Raw genomic sequence first — 17,487 nt, 5'->3', positions numbered from 1 at the left:
AATTTGCTAAGCAGCTGAACTGGAGAGTGAAGGTAAGAATGCTTCTGCAGTATTGACCCCAGGTAATGAACAGAACTGTGGTCGTTGAAAGGAATTTACTTGCTCAAAAACTGTTCTATTTTAATAGACTAGACATTCTATTCTGTTGAAACACATCACGATATTCAGAGGATTTTTAAAAGTTTAAAGCTTGAACAGTTTACAACTGCAGGGCAGCAAAGAAGTGACTGTATCTCGAAGTATTGATAAAGGAGGGGAAGGAAATTCCACTGAGTTGTTAGTGAATTTGATTCTGAGCCTGCTTGTCTGGCAGAACGGGGTTGAGTCCAGAGGTCTGCTGCAGACAGCTGACCTTTCCTACAGGTTTTATGCTTTAAAGGTAACGGAAGGAAGGTTGTTCTTTTCTTAATGTTAGAACACAAATTCTTAATCTGGGCTTCTTAGATTCCTTTGAATTTTGGGAAGCTTGTAAAGTTTCTCAAGTGTTTTGCAAAATTTTTGGTGTTTTGTGAAGTGTTAAATAAAATTTATGGGCAACCACTTATTTAGACTGAGTTCCTGCACTCGGCCCCAACAGACCAGACCAAAATGGAGTCACTCATGCTAAAGTTCCATGTCACCAAACAGAAAGCTGTTTAACTGACCTCCAAATCAGGAGAGAGACATAATAGCCAGATCTCTAAACAGGCCAGTTTTGGCCAGAAGATAAGGAAGCCCCCTGTGCTTTCACCCTTCCAAGGAAAGTTAACCAATCCATTTTCTGTATCATGCTGTTTCCTTGTTCCTGCACAGCTACTTTATAAAAATCGATAATTCTGTCATGCCTCTATTTTTAGATGAGATGCTGCCTGATTCATGAATCACAAAAGAAAGCCAATTAGATTATTTAGCTAAATTTGTTGAAATTTTATCTTTTGACAGAAGACATACATTTTGGAGTTGGGGGGTGGTTTATAGCTTTCATTAGATTTTCAAAGGGAGCTGGTTTCCAAACAGGCGAAGAGGCTTTCCCACAGAAAGAGACCCTTGAGTGTGGTCACTGGCTGAGTCCACACTTAGCATCATTCTGAGTCCAAGTTTTGATCCAGGAACTGAGACCTGTGGGCATAGGGAGACAGAAAGGCCAGAGGATGTAAGAAGAAATGGGAAATGAACTCCAGACAGAGCAAGGGGCCAGCTTCTGACAGTTTCCTCCTTGTTCCTTCCTGCTAAGTGAAAATAGTCTGCAAGTTGAAGGGGTAGAGGCTGAGGGCCTATTTATCTCGCAAGGGTTGTTCTTTTGTACGTACCACACCAGGTTCGTAACCAATGTACACCAAGTACTTTTCAGGAGGCTAATTGATTAAGGGACTCTTTCCAAAATTTCTGCTTGGGACTCAAACACTAAGGCCATCTAAAAGCAAGCAAACTGCCCTTTCTCAGACGGTGCTTCCTGCTTCTGACTATAATCCCCTGTGCCAAGCTTACTAATTGGCTTGTTTGCCTTGAGTTCACTTTATTCTAAGCACTGACCGATCACATGAATAGCAGATCAGTTCTAACAGGACTGCAGCACACAATGGCTACTTTTTGGCTTCCCAGCACTTCCTTGTTGTGGGGAATCCCCTGTTGGAGGGCAGGAGGCAGGCCCCCACCCCAACTAAAGAAGCCAGAATGGAAAGATGATGGTTCCTCTGGCATCAGGACAGAAGCACGTGGCCTGCTTGGGCCAATCAGACATTCCCACCAGGGACTGATCTTTGAGGAATGCAGAGACAGACAAATGATGAGATTTGATTCACATCCATGACAGAGATTTAGCAATGGCAGCTGTGTGGCTTTAGTGTCCAGAGGTGAGGCCATGTATAATTTGGTGGTGGTAGAGCCCTGGCAAGCTAGCTCCTACCACCTAGCCTACCCGGATGCCTCTTACATTCAAATCATGTTTCACCAACTGTCCTATCCATGTTGTCAGTGACCTGATATCTTTCCAACAGATACCTTTTTGCGTAAGTTAACCAGATTTGGTTTCTGTTGCTTGCAATTTGGAACTCTGATCAATGTGTTATAGGAAAAGAAAGAAGTCCTTTGAAGCACCTTTACCATGCAGCAGGGATGGAAATGGAGGCTCCAGCCCTTGAAATGACTCCAACCATGGTTGATTTTAGTGTCAACTTGACTGAGCCACAGAATGCCTAGATATTTGGTCAAATATTATTCTAGGTATTGCTGTGACGGTGTTTTTAGAGGAAGTTAACATTTAAATCTGTAGACTGAGTAAAGCAGATTGCCTTCTGTCTTAGTCCACTTGGGCTGCTAGAACAAAGTACCATGAGCTGTGTGGCTTATAAACAGCAGAAATTTATTTCCTACAGTTCTGGAGGCTGGAATTACAGGATCAGGGTGGCTGCATGGTTGAGTTCTGGTGAGAGACTGTCAACTTCTCATATCCTCACACGGTGGAAAGAAGAATGAGAAAGCTCTCTGGGATCTCTTTTATAAGGGCACTAACCCCATTCATGTGGGCTCCACCTTCATGGCCTAATTATGTCCTAATCAGGCTTGAAGGCCCCCACCTCCTAATACCATCACCATGGGGGTTAGGATTTCAACATATGAATTTTGAAAGTACATAAACCTTCAGTCCATAACACCTTCCCTGATGTGGGCAGGCCTCATCTAATCAGTTGAAGGCCTCACTAGAACAAGAAGGCTGACCCTCCCATGAGTAAGAGGGAATTCTTCCTGTCTGACTGCCTTTGGACTGGAACATTAACTTTTTTCCTGCTGTTGGACTGAGCTAGACGGTTAGCTTTCCTGGTTCTCAAGCCTTCAGACTCAGAGTAGAACTAAACCAGTGGCTGCCCTGGGTCTCCAGCTTGCTGACTCACCCTGCAGATCTTGGGGTTTCCAGTCTCCATAATTAGGTGAGCCAATTCCTTATAATAAATCCCTTTATATAGCTCTATATATCTCTATCTACATTTATATACCATCTTCTATTGGTTCTGTTTCTCTGCAGAACTCTGACTAATACAACTACTCACTAGACTGACTCATTAAGCTGTCTATCTGCCCGGCACAAGGACCTAACAGTCTAGTACAGGGGCATCTCCTGGTGAATAGGGTGTGAAATTCCAGACGGGGGTCTCACCTACAATGAGGGATGGGCCACTTGGGATACAGGTAGGGGTGCTGTCCTGACCTCTGGCCAAGTACATGCCCCCTCTCTCTCTTTCTCTCTCCCCCCTCACCCCCAGTAATATTGGTAGAAGATCTTTGTGCAGATGGTTTTCTTTGAGTTTGGGCTATTTGAGAAGAAGTGTTTTCTCCTCTGGGCCTAAAGTATTATATACATTTCTGTCTCTTCTTTTTGAAATGAATCTTTCATTGTTTGGAAAAAATGACAAATACTAATTGTTAAAGGAAAAATTCAGAGATTACCCTCCCCCAAAATAATCTGAATATTTTCGTTACATATTTCTTTCTAGACATTATTTTCAATTCATTCATTCAACAATGAGTGCTTACTATGTCCCGGAATTGATTTTGAATGTGGTCCTTAGTCTTGCCCAGTGGAGCTTCATTAGATGTTCTTCATGTCTAAGTGTTTGCTTCTCTGGGAGAATATGGAAGTAAGAAATTTGGGCTACAATATAATTTTTTAAAAAAATCTGCATGGACTTTAGAATTGGAGAATACTGGGGTTAAAATCCAATCCCCACCATCTTAGTGTTTGTATTATCTTGGGAAAGTTGTTATTTAATTTCTATGAGCCCCAATCTCTTCATATATAATATGAATAAAAGTACCTTCCTTATAGATGGCAGCAAGAATTTGCTAACATCATGTTTATAGATGCCTGGTGGACTGCCTGGCACTCACTGGTACACGATGTCTACCGGTTCCCTTCTCCTTTCCTGTATGAAGGGATTTTAAACACCAGGGACTTAACCAAGAATAATAGGAGAACTCTTGGTCTATGGGTAGAATTAGGTGCTTTCTTAGTTCCTTTGTGCTGTTATAACAGAATACCTGAGACTGGGTAATTTATAGGAACAGAAATTTATTTCTCACAGTTCTGAAGGCTGAGAGGTCCAAGCGCAAGGCGCTGGCAGGTTCAGTTGTCTGGTGAGGGTCCAGTCTCTGCTTCTAAGATGGCACCTTGGACTCTGCATCCTCCAGAGGAGAGGAAATGTGTCCTCACGTGGCAGGAGGTGGAAAGGCAAAAAGGGGTGAACTCTCTCCACGGCGCCCTTTCATAAGGGTACCTACTCTCATTCACGACCTCCCAAAGGCCACACCTTCCAATACTGTTGCATTGGGGGTTGAATTTCAACATAGATTTTGGAGGGGATAAAAACATTTAAACCCTAGCAGGTACAATATATAAATCCATATCTTGAAAAAATGTGATCTCAATTTAAGAACTGATGATGCAACATCAGCTAATATCAATCAAAAAAGAGGACAATTTTGATCACAGTCCAAATTTACAAAAACTGCAGAAGCTTATACAAATGAAAAAAATTTTAAACAAAGCTAACTTTTCATACTGAGGACTAACAGTTGGGAGCTACATATTTTTTTAGTTACTCCACTGTAAGTCTCACTGAACTGGCTGATTAACCAAACGAATTTCTTTACTTTTTAAAACTTAGCTTCCCAAATGAGGGATTTATTTTATTTTGCTGGGCAGTCAATGCCATGTGCTTGGGGATTCTTGGATGGAAGACTGGTACCTCTGAAATATTGCTGTTGACAGAAGTAAATCAAATGTTAAAACCTTCAATGCTCTGCTCATCACTTCATCAAAAAAAAAAAAGCTGTGTAGGGCATTTCTGGTGAAATATAACACAAAATCTAATGTAAATTTCATACAAATTATTTTCATCTGATGAAATATTATTCCATTGTGACTGATATTCTTATTTTTACAATTTACTTAGAATACAACCCTCAGACCAACCAACCAAAAAATGAATGAATTGCTTTGTTGGGTAGACAAAAAATAGAAGAAGAAACAAAGGTAAAAAAAAAAAAAAAAAAGACTCAGGGAGGAAAATCATCTACGGCTCTCCCAATTCTTATTTGAACTCCCCAAGCTAGGAACAGCGAAGATTAGCAGGAATGCTTGGTTTTGATGGCGTTTGTGGGGTATCAGATAACACAACACAGTTCTCTTTTCTAGAATTGGTTACTTCAAACATATAACTTCAGACTCTTCTCAACAAAAAGCAGAGAAGGTAAAAAAGGAAGCTGTAGCTCTCTTTGAACCAGCCTGCACCTCCCACCCCACACCAGCAGAGTGAAGGTCTTGAAAACCCAAAAGGCCATACTGAAAATAAGCACACCCACAGGAAGGCCAGGAGGCTGCCTGGCAGCCCAGGACCCCAGGCGTTCCAAGGCCGAGGTGTACTTGGCAGAGCATGCCCTAGACAAGCATGCTTGATCACCAGGTCAGCATCATTCTCCCCCAACCACGGAGCCCACCATGAAGAAGACAAAAGACAAAACCATGCTGGTCTTGATTAAGCATGACCAGGCCAACGAGGAGGAGAGCAAGTGGGGCATGAAGAAGCTGTTGGCACCAATGTGGTCTGGGCAGAGTCAGGGAGAGAAGGCAACAGAGAGAAGATGTTAGACCAGCCCTGACTGCATCACACTGTGTGCCACCCACAGAGGTCACATCAACACAGCTGGCTTGTCCTAAATACAATGCACCTTTCCCACTGGGGAAGAGGAGAGATAACCTTGATCTAGACTGACATAACAAGATAAAGCATAATATGTTTACCAGACCTGAAATTTCCCATTGCTGGTCAAAGCTAGTGGCCAGAAATTTCAGGAGGAAATGAGAGGAAACTGGCTCTAGGCTCTCTATCTAGATCCACTGCTATTTACTTAACTGTACCCAGACTGTAACTTCCAGAGTCAGTGCCATTTGTACAGAGCTGATTGAGTGGTCAGAAAGCTAAAAGGTCACTGGAAAAAGCAGTCATTGTGATCTGAGGGCCGGGGTGGGGAAGACAAGAGTGCCTAGAACTTTCCGGTCAAGCACTGCTAGTGACCAAGTCACCTGGAGTCATTTGACCTGCTCTTCTCCCCCTACATAGGCAGGGAGTTTTTTGACATCCTGACATTGGTCACTTCTGTCTTCCAACCTTTTTTCTTTCAAGGCTAACATTTCAAAGCTGCTTTGTTAAATTCCAGGCTCTGTGAGGTGTGCTTTCTATGCATTACTTCATTTAATCATCGCAGCCACCCCATGAGGTATGTGCCATAATTAACTCCATTTTAAAGATGAGGAAACCAAGGCCTAGGGGCAATAAGGCCCTCACCCAAAGTCACCCAGTTAAAGGGACGGAACAGCGATGCCGATTCAGGTCAGTTTCATTCCAAAGCCTGTACTTTTAACCTCAACGCTGTCCTGCCTCACATGCGCTGCTTCTTCATTCTGCATTGAAAAGAAATCTGCTCCAAAGTTAATGAAAGTAGGAGACAGCTGTGAGTGTGGGCATGATGTGCAGGGTTGTTAGGGGGTGTAGGACAATGAGGGAGGAGCAGGACGTCTGTGAGAGATAATCCCCTACCGATTTTCCCTGGTGATCCAAGAGGAACTGCTGTTATGGATATTATAGCAGTCACCACCAGAGAGCTGCTAGCAACTGCAGAGTGAACTATGAAAACCCGGGCTGAGACCTCAGAGGCTAAGTACACCAAGAAGCGTTCCTCATTTCCTCACTGGGAGAGCTGTCTCCCTCCTGTCTGCTTGCTTCTCCACATTGGGCTTGGCCATTTAGGCTGGCCCTCAGCTGTAGTTGATGTCATCCAAACTCTCAGTGGTACAGAAGATGGCCAAGTTACCTGCCTTTGAGTCCCAGCTCTGCTCCTCACTAGCTGTGTGTCCTGGGATTGGTGTCTAAATCTCTCTGAATTAGTCTCATTCTCTATAAATGGCTGCAGTAATAATACCTCACTTGCAGGGCTTGTGTAAGGATCAGGTAATATAATGAATGTAAAGTGTTTCGCATAGTGCCTGGTGCATACTGCAGTCCAAAATGGTAGCCATTCTTAGCATATAATGGCTTTTTGTAATATGTTTTCCCCACACTAAAGAATTCCATGCTCACGAATAAATTACGCGCCTTCTGATGAAAGAGTACAATGCCACCCATGCATTAGTTTGCTAGGACAGCCATATCGAAGAACCACAGACTGGGTGGCTAAAACAACAGAAATTTATCTTCTCACAGCCCTGGCGACTAGAAGTCCCAGATCAAGGTTCCAGCAGGGTTGGTTTCTTCTGAGGCCTCTCTCTTTGGCTTGCAGATGGCCTTCCCCCTATATGTGTCTGTGTACTAATCTCCTCTTCTAATAAGGGCAACGGTCATATTGGATTCGGACACACCCATATGACCTCATTTTAACTGGATGACCTCTTTAAAGGCCCTATCTCCAAATACAGTCACATTCTGAGGGACTAGGGGTGAGGGCTTCAACCCACGGATTTTTGAGGAGATATAATCAGCCATAACAACCTATAGAGTACTTTTGCCAAAAGCAAACATCAAGTCAAGGAAATACAAGACACAGAGGAACTTGTTTAAAGTCTCGTGGGGAAGTTATTAGCAAAATCTAGGAAGTGAGAAACTCTACAGGACAAATTACCTGATCTCTTCAACAAATTGCAACAGCAAGGAAAAATAGGGCAGTGGAAGCTAATGACTAAAAGAAACTTAAGAGACCTGGTAACCAAGGGTAAGTTATGGACGGCAACTGGATCTTAACTGCAACAAACCAACGTGGAAGAAAAAGGCAAAACATTATGAGACAATTGAAGACATTTAAACACTGTCTAGATATTGACATTAAGGCATTATCATCAATTTTTAGGCGTATTAATGGTGTTGTGGTTTTTGTCTTTTAGAAGATCCTTATTATTTGGAGACACATGCTGAAATATTGATGAGTGTAGTGATAAGAGCTCTGGGGTTTGCTTCAGTGTGAGTGGGGAAAACGGTGTGATTGTAGACGAAATAAGATTGGCTTTGAGAAGATAGTTGTTGAACCTGGATGGTGGGTTTGTTATAATAGGCTTGCTACTTTGTATATGTTTGAAACATTCTATTATAAAAAGATTAAAATACATGGAGAACATTTTTCCAGGTCATTAAATATTTCTCTACAACATGAAGATTTTAATGTAGCACTCCATTGTATGGATGTATCATAATTTATTGACAAAATTGTCCACTACCAAATTGTTAACTGGTTTCTTTTCTTCTCCTTATTTTTTGCTAGTAAAGATATGTAAATCACTACACACTCTAATTTTTATTTTTATTTTTATTTTTTTGACACAGGGCCAGAGTGCAGTGGCGTTATAATAACTCACTGCAGCCTTGAACTCCTCCTGGGCTCAAGCCATCCTCCTGCCTTGGCCTCCCAAAGTGTGGTGGTTACAGGCGTGAGCCGCTGAGCTCTGGCCTAATTTTTTCTTTAGAATGGATTCCGAGGAATGAAATTGCTGGGCCCAAATGCAGGCTTGTATTGAAGGCTATGGTTCCATGTTACTAAAATGTCCTCCATCTGTGACAACCCTTTTTCTCTCTCCTTTGAGAACACAGTCCTAGGCTCACTGCTGGACGTCCCCAGTTAGTTATGTAGGGCACACACGCCGCACTCCAGAACTTATGCTGCAGGAGGGCAGTCCTGCAGCATCTCCTGGAAAGAGTTCACTGAAAATGTTTCCCATTTGGTTGATTTTTTTTCCTTTCCTACAATATGCTGTAAATGGTATGGATCATGCTTTGGCTTTGATCTAGAACCTTCATCATGGGAATGGCAAATCAAACAACCAACTAACTGATAACATTCTCTTATTTGATGGGATAAAAGGATAGGACAAAATACATAAACCCAAAGGATCATGCTTGCAAGAAACTTACATTAAATATAAGAAAAAAATAAACTATTAAACAAGATCAGCAACATAATAACTGGTGTTATTATGTTAAAGAACAAGAGATAATCACAAACCCTAGCTGAGAAAAAAAAGTGAGAAGCAAAGTATCTAAGTAAATTATACCCCAAGTTAGACAGTGACCCAGCCACGTGACCCTGCTTGTTCCATATAGTTGGCTGGAGGTAACTTAAAGAGACAGATCCAAAGACTTATTTGTACACACTGCTTTTGTTAGTATGTTCTAATAGTGCAAAGGGCCAGAAGAAAACTTAGCTTATAATAGCATGGCAAGCTGGAAAACCATGGACTTTGGTGTCGTATAGATCTGAGGCTGAGTCCCAGACCCACCACTTATTAGCAGTGTGAATTTCATCAAGCCACTTCTGAACTGCGTGTCTCAGTTTACTTATTTGTAAATATGGATGGTGGAATCTACTTCATGGGGTGGTTATCAGAGTTGAACAGATAAATATTTGTAAATTGCCTAGCACAATACTGGGCATATAGCAGGAATTCCAAACCATAAATTTGTCTCCTATGTTTCCATGGCATTTTTTCAAATATTTATTAAAACTCTATTATATTGTTCTATAATTGTTTGTTTCTGTGACATTGTCTCACTTATCTATCCTTGGGGCACATGCCTAGCAAACTTTCTGCTGACTGAACAAAACTCAGATTCTAACATCCACAGTAGTAAATACATAGTTATTGTCAAGTGTCCTAGCAATTACAAGTGAACTTGAAGACTTGCCTCATGTCCAGCTATTCAGCATCTAGGAAATCAAGAAATGTTTGTTGGTTTATTTTTTTTGTTGTTGGAGGCAATATCTAAAGGTATTGAGAAGCGTGGTGTTTGGGATCAGATAGACCAGGGTTTCGACCTTGGCTTTGCCCTTTCCAGCTGTGTGATCATGGGCAAGTTTTTATAATCTTTTGTAAGTTTCAGTTTCCTCACCTAACAAATAGGTCTAATAATAGTAACTGCCTCACTGAGTTCTTATAAAGATTAAGTGGGATAAATTATGCAGCGAGGCACTTAGTATATAGTATGCTGGGATATAGTAAGTGTTCAGTAAATACTGTGCAGTATTTAAAAAAATTTTTTAAATAATTGCTTTTTAAAGAAGTCTAGATTCACAGCAAAATTGAGAGGAAGGTGCAAAGCTATCCCATATGCCCCCTGCCCCCATGCAAGCACAGCCTCCCCCATCATCAACATCCCTTACCAGAGCAGTATGTTTGTTACAACTGATGAACCTACATTGACATGTAGTGTTATTTTGAACAAATTGACATGTAGTATTATCGCTGATATGTAACTACACAAAGAAACTGAGCTAGGTGTTCTATACTTTTTAAAAAAAAATTATGTCATCTGATTCCTGTCCTCAAGAAGATTGTAGAATTTATCTTCTTAGGAAGATGAAACAAAAAAAAACATGAGTAACTAGATAATAATACAAGTCAGTCTGTGGTTAAGCGTTTAATGAATAGAACAAATTCTCAAGTCCTGGGCATGGATCAGTGAGGCAGATCTTGACCACACTCCCCCTTTCCCTTTCGTGATGACAGCCGTTGAAGGCTGGCCAACCTTTCTTTGTCATCTTCCTTCCTCTTCTTTCGGATTCTGAGGATGCAAAATCAAAAGTTTAGATTGCTAGTCACAAACTCAGGTGCTTCACAGACCACACAAGTAATGCAAATGTGTGAAGCAGCAAGAAGTAACAACAGCATGTGGTAGCTAAATAAAGAATAAATGCCAAGCCTAAATGTATGAATCACATTTATGTACTTAAAAACACTGTTTGCAATCCTTCGAATAGGGAGCTTTCAGTTTACAAGATACTTTAAACAGGTTGGAAGATAGTGGTATTAAATACTACCAACCGTCAGTGACTACTATTTATTGAATGCTTACCACGTGTCAGGTATTGTGTTAAGTACATTGAATTCTCAAAACAAGCAAGAGACTGTTATTATTCATGATTACAGATAAGGAAACTGAGGCACACAGAGGTTGAATAACTTGTCCAAAGTCACAGAAGTATAAGTTGTAGATTCAGGACTTGACTCAGACTCGGACTTTAGTCACAGAATCGTTCAAGAAGGTGGTAGGATTTGAGATCCATGCTGAAGGAAGGATAGGATTGGTAAAGAAAGACAATTTTTCCAAGGCACATTGTTCTCATGTGTTTACAGGATTTTTTTTTCTTGGTAAGAAATAATCATTGCAATGTCCCTTGAAATTACAATCAATTGAATAGCTAACATTCTGGTTTCTCTTTCCAGCTGAACTCACTGAAATTAAAATATGTAATAAAATAATAATGTCCTGAAAACGAATACGAAGTAAGACAACTGTCGCTTTGGTTGAACCTTGCCCTAGTATCCCAGGAGTATCCCAGGATAACCAACTAGCAGCGGGTGTTTTCTGACCCTTTGCTTCATTAACATGCACAGCACATTTGCCAGAAGTCATGTAGGAAATTGCCACCGTCTTGGCTGGAGTTTGGAACTCAAATATCTAGCTACCTATTCTCCAGGCTGTTTCTATAAAACTTATCACTGTACTATCTATGTGCTTTTATTATATAGTGTTTCCAAGAATATTTGGCTAAGGCTTATTACACTGAGAGCAGTATAAGCAAATTTGTTTGTTTCAAGTTTGCCAGGAGCAGACTTCTGCGTGGAGACACGCAGCTTAGTCCATTTAGCTGGTACTGCTGCTCCTCTGAATATATCATACCCCCGAGGCAGCTCTGGTAAGGTGAGATAACTCTGGTACCAGACAATTAACCAACCTAACCAACCAGCAGGCATTCACGAAGCATGCAGTAGGCATACACACACACAGTGAGTTTTACTGAGACCTCTCAGACTGTGGTTCTTTCTCTCAAGTGGGTTTTAGTCTAGCAAGGAAGACTTACCATGTCTATCTAGCCATCCAACCACCCGCCTCTTTATCTATCTACACATATGCAGTCTTGTCCTGCGTAACAGTGTTTTGGGTAACAGTGGACCAAATACATGATGGTGGTCCCATGAGATTATAGAAGACTAAAAAATTCCTATCACCTAGTGACAACAGAGCTGTGGTAATGTCATAGCACAATGCATTACTCATGTGTTTGCGGTGATGCTGGTGTAAACAAACTACTGCACTGCCAGTCATATAAAAGTATAGCACATATAGTACAGTGATGTTCTAGGCCTTCACATTCACTCGCCATTCACTCGCCACTCACTCGCTGACTCACCCAGAGTGACTTCCTTTCCCACAAGCTCCATTCATGCTAAGTGCCCTGTACAGGTGTACTGTTTTTTTTTTTTTGTAATCTTTTATACTGCCTTTTTATTGTATTTTTCTAAGTTTAGATACACAGATACTGTTACCATAGCGTTACAATTGCCTACAGTATTCAGTACAGTAACATGCTGTACAGGTGTGTAGCCCAGGAGCAATAGGCTACACCATACAGCCTAGGTGTGCAGTGAGCAACACCACGTGGGTTTGTGTAAGTGCACTCTGTGATGTTCCCACAATGATGAAATCACCTACTGATGCACTTCTCAGAACACATCCCCCTCCTTCAGCAACTCATGACTGTATAATAAATAACAGGAGAACAAGAGAGTATCTAAAAGCACAGTAACGTGATTAAGAATCTAAGTCTTTAATCTTGATGATCACCTTAAACTAATATTTTCAATAAGAGAAATTTCAAAGACCATTTTTTTAAAAAGCTACTTTAAAAATATATTCTTTCGGGCTGGGCACAGCGGCTCACACCTGTAATCCTAGCACTCTGGGAGGCTGAGGCAGGAGGATTGCTTGAGCTCAGGAGTTCGAGACCAGGTTGAGCAAGAGCGAGACCCCGTCTCTACTATAAATAGAAAGAAATTAGCCAAAAAACTAAAAATAGAAAAAATTAGCCGGGCATGGTGGTGCATGCCTGTAGTCTCAGCTACTTGGGAGGCTGAGGCAGGAGGATCGCTTGAGCCCAGGAGTTTGAGGTTGCTGTGAGTTAGGCTGATGCCACGGCACTCTAGCCCAGGCAAGAGAGTGAGACTCTGTCTCCAAAAAAAAAAAAAAAAATATATATATATATATATTCTTTTGGAATTTACACAAAAGATATATTGCCAGGAGTATGTTTGAACAAGAATACAAAGTCTTAAAAATGAAATCAGCTTACAGAAAGCGATGCATGCAGTAAAACTGCATAGAACTATCTATGAACACATACAAATGAGTATATGTAAAACTGGTGAAATGTGAATGCCCTCTGGATTGTAGCAAAATCAGTTTCCTGGTTCTGATACTGCACTACAGTTATGTAGGACACGATCGTTAGTGGAGGCTGGGGGAAGGGTGCACTGGCTCCCCCCCCTCCTCCCCATATATAGTTGGTGGTAATTTCTTGTGAATCTACAATTCCTTCCAAATAAAGAAGGAAAAAATATACAAGAAAAATAGAATTAATCTCTAAACAATGATAAGGAAAAATCTCCAAGGCATTTAGTAAGCTAAAAAAAAAAAATCAAATTTTTAGCCCAGCTTGGTGGCTCATATCTGTAATCCCAGCAACTTGGGAGGCTGAGGCTGGAGGATTACTTGAGGCCAGGAGATCAAATCCCCAGTCTCTAAAAAAATAAAAAAATTAGGTGGGCATGGTGGTGTGAGCCTGTAGTCTCAGTTATTTGGCAGGTTAAGGCAGGAGGATCACTTGAGCCCAGGGTTCCCAGGCTGCGGTGAGCGATGATCTCACCACTGCACTCCAGCCTGGGGGACAAAGCAAGACCACATTTCTAAAAAAAAAAATTAAATTGTAGACAAATATGTACAGTATAATAACATTTATGTGAAAAAGTATAAAATAAAAATATGTATTCATATGCTGTATATGCAAATGTATATTATGCAAACATATTAGGAAAAGATCTTGAATAACATGTATCAAACTGGTAATAATGGGAGAGGGTCTGAAGTACAGGGTGGGGGTTTGTTAAATCAGATAACTTCTAATTTATCTGATTATTGGGATTCTAAAAAATGAGGATGTATTGCTTGTATAATTAACAAATTAAAAATTGAAGTTCTTGGAGTGTAATTGTGGCAATGTGAGACTGCAAAAGAAATAGATTGGTTAAGGAGGAATCCTGACAACTGATTTCTCAGGCTTATGGGTAAATAAAACACAAGGCTTCCCCACCGAAAGGCCGAATCAATGTGAGTAATTCAGGCAAAAAGTCCCAAATACCTAGATGGATATTTGTGGTCAATTTTATAAGTTTCAGTGTTAAAAATAATCTTTCAGATATTATTTACTTCCTGAGAACTACGCCTGCAATTCAGGTAGCTGCCACCATTGAATAACTAATTGCTAAGCTTGTGTAAAAAGAAGAATGCAACTTAGATTAAGATATAAATAAAAACAAATACCTAAGTACACTTGGCTACCTTTAGGATTTAACTTTAATAGCTAATTACCATTGCTTAATCTAACTCTGGCTCTCTATGAGACCTAAGCTGTTTAGTTTATCTAAATTTTTTATTTGAGTCAAATGTCTTTGGGCATAAACATTGATCTCTGTCTCCAGCACTTTAGAACTCTAGAACAATCAAAGCTTTTGCTCCCTCCGTATCAGGTTAAAAACTCTGGCTCATGATTTGTAACTTGGTGGAGATAATGAATTTATTGATCTTCTGCACATTTCTAACTACTTTTGTAGAGTTGATATTTAATCCCCCCATCACTTCTTATAGGAAAAAAGAAAACGTTTTTACTGCCCCATACAACTTGGGTTAGCTTGAAAGAGACCATCTGGTCATCTACTTCTCCATACCAGCTGTCCCAGCAGTGGCCATTTCTAATTGGATTTGTCTGATGATAACTCTTACCAATTTTCTTCTCAGTTTTCTTCTCCAGTGTACTGCATATACATTTGGTAGAGACTACTAATTTAGGATGGTTTAGTAATCCATGCCAGCTTCCAGATATTTTAGGAGAGATCACAAATGTATCTCTTTTATCATCTGAAAATTTTAAAAGCACATTTAAATAAACAGCTCCAGAACAGAACTCTACAAGTGGTTTTCTTCTAACCTTCCTAACACCCAGTGGGTGTATGTATCTGTGTGTAAAAGTAACACAGATGTATGTACCAGGTATGTCATAGTCTGATGTAGCCAGACAGAAAATAAACAAAATAAGAAGCCCAGAGAAACTTCCTTGATTTGGAAAATTTTGGCCTTTTCAGACTCATTTCTCATGGTTTTTCCATTGGCAGTGGTTAGAATTGAGATGACATTAATAGCTGCCCACAATGAATTTCTGAAGTTTTTAAAAAAGTTTTTGGGTGTTCTACATTACCAATTTTTATCAAACCACAGGCTGATTTATGCTGGGGGAAAAGTTCAATTTTTGTATCCTGATGACAAAACCACTTCACTGGCATTCTTGGGACTGCTAACATAGGATGTGAATGTCACCTCATTACATCAAGATCACTTTTTTTAAAGGTACATGAATGAGACAAAAACCTAAGAATAAAATAAGAATTTTTCAAATCTCTGCACAAGCTCCCCAAATCAAGATGGAGTAATAGCTACTTCTGTGATTTCTGCCAATTAATCCACCCCCGCAGCACAAACCAAAGATTCCAAAATAAGTTAAAGAGCAGCATTAGTGACTCAGACAAAATGACTTCACCCACGTGGCCCCGCTGCAGTGGTTTTCCGTTGCTGCTGGTATTTCCCTTGGTACCGACAGTGGCATTTACCTGGGGAGAGTGATGGGGAATTGATGACATCATTTTCCCAGCAGCCCCTGCAGTTGGAGCCCCTGCCCTTAGTGAAGGAAGCAAATCATGCCTGAGGGCATTGGTACCGTGCCCACATGCTGCTTCCTGTCGAAGCCTTCGCCAGCTCCCCACATGTATGGAATAGGTTCCACAATAAAGCATGGTGGTCGAGGCTTTCCCCTGTCTGCCTAGTCTGCCTCTTTGCCCTTACATATCAATCCCAATTTTTTACCCTAAGCCAAACAAACTGAATTATTTCAGTTCCCCCCAAACGTCACTTTTTTTTTTGGCCTCCATATTTGGTTCATGTTGTTTTCCTCTCCTAGATTGTCTTTCTTTCCCAGCTACAAAAAAAAAAAAAAAAAAACAAATCATATTCATCCTCTAAGATCTAGGGACCTTTCTCAGTTACCCTCTCTTATTTTTCCAAAGATATGTTTCTCCCTTAAAGCACTGACCACTTCTGCCTTATCATCAGACTATTTGTTTATATTTGTTACAAGCTCCTTGAAGGATAGATCTGCTGCTTATTTGTTTTTGCGTGCTGGACTCGGTTTAGCAGTTTTTGCAAGGACCCAGAGACTACTTACTGTCTTGAACCTCAAACTTAACATGTCTGAGCTCAGCATCTGTTTCCTCCACTCCCTTCCAAACATCTCCCTCCTGAACTTCCTGCTCTGGTGGTGGAAACCTCATCCACTCCACTGCCCATGCCGGAGAATTTAGCATCACCCTTTTTCCTCTGTCTGTAAATATCTCAGCGCCCAATCTGATCAATAACAATCCTGTCAACTCGGCCTCTCTAATAACTCTTAAATGTACACCCTGTTCTTTCTTGTCACAGTGCTATGGCTTTAGTTCTGGCCACCACCAACCCTCACCTGGCTTGTCACAACACCTCCTAACTGATCAGTCTGTCCCCCTTCTTGCCCTCCCCTCCACACCCACTCAAATCCATCATCCACACTGCAGCCAGTGTGATCTCTCTCAAATGCAGACCTGACCATGCCACTTTACTGCTCATGATTCTCAGCATCTAGTTCAAACTCTTTAATATTACATGGTAAACCCTTTCTAATCTGACTCTTTCTTTCCTTTACCATTCTTATACCTCTCCTCCTCATCAGCCCCCATCAAAAATCCAACCTCCACCCACTGATTTCTTGAAACGCTTTTTAGGATTTCTACAAATGTCTGATTTATGTTTTAAATATATTTTAACTGTTAAAACACTATAATCAAAAGCATTCATGTAAATGTATATTATATATAGAATTCTATACATTAAGGACCATAAGTGCATTAATTGTGGCTGTTAAGTTAATTCTTCAGTATGGAAATTCTACCTTTTTTGTGAATATACTCTGCCATGGTTTGAATGTTCCCATCAAAACTGATGTTGAAGCATAATCCCCAATGTGGCAGCGTTGAGAAGTGGGCCTCTGAGAGGTAACTGGGTCATGAGGACTCCGCCCTCATGAATGGATTAATTCATTCATGGATTAATAGATTAATGGGTTATCATGGGAGGGGAACTGGTGGCTTTTGAAGAAGAGGAAGAGACACATGACCTAGCACGCTCAGCCCCCTCGCCACCTGATGCCCTGTGCTGCGAGTCCCCACCTGTGAGAAGCCCCTCACCAGACAAAGCCCTTCAACCTGGGACTTCTCAGCCTCCATAACTATAAGAAATAAAATCATTTTCTTATAAATTACCCAGTTTCAAGTACTCT

At 40.8% G+C, this 17,487-nt stretch overlaps 1 long non-coding RNA gene across 1 annotated transcript; it reads right to left on the bottom strand.

The window, feature by feature from the left end:
• Positions 1 to 10,427: 10,427 nt before the first annotated feature.
• On the bottom strand, positions 10,428 to 16,415 carry LOC123649260. The gene is made up of 3 exons (XR_006738946.1): positions 16,345 to 16,415; positions 15,734 to 15,800; positions 10,428 to 10,577 (listed from the first exon to the last, which is right to left on the bottom strand). It is a non-coding gene; the product is annotated as an uncharacterized LOC123649260 (long non-coding RNA).
• Positions 16,416 to 17,487: the final 1,072 nt, after the last annotated feature.

This window comes from Lemur catta, chromosome 13 (genome assembly GCF_020740605.2).
Source record: "Lemur catta isolate mLemCat1 chromosome 13, mLemCat1.pri, whole genome shotgun sequence".
NCBI lineage: Eukaryota > Metazoa > Chordata > Mammalia > Primates > Lemuridae > Lemur > Lemur catta.
Note: the sequence above shows the minus strand (reverse complement) of the source record. Positions and strands in the feature narration are given on the sequence as shown.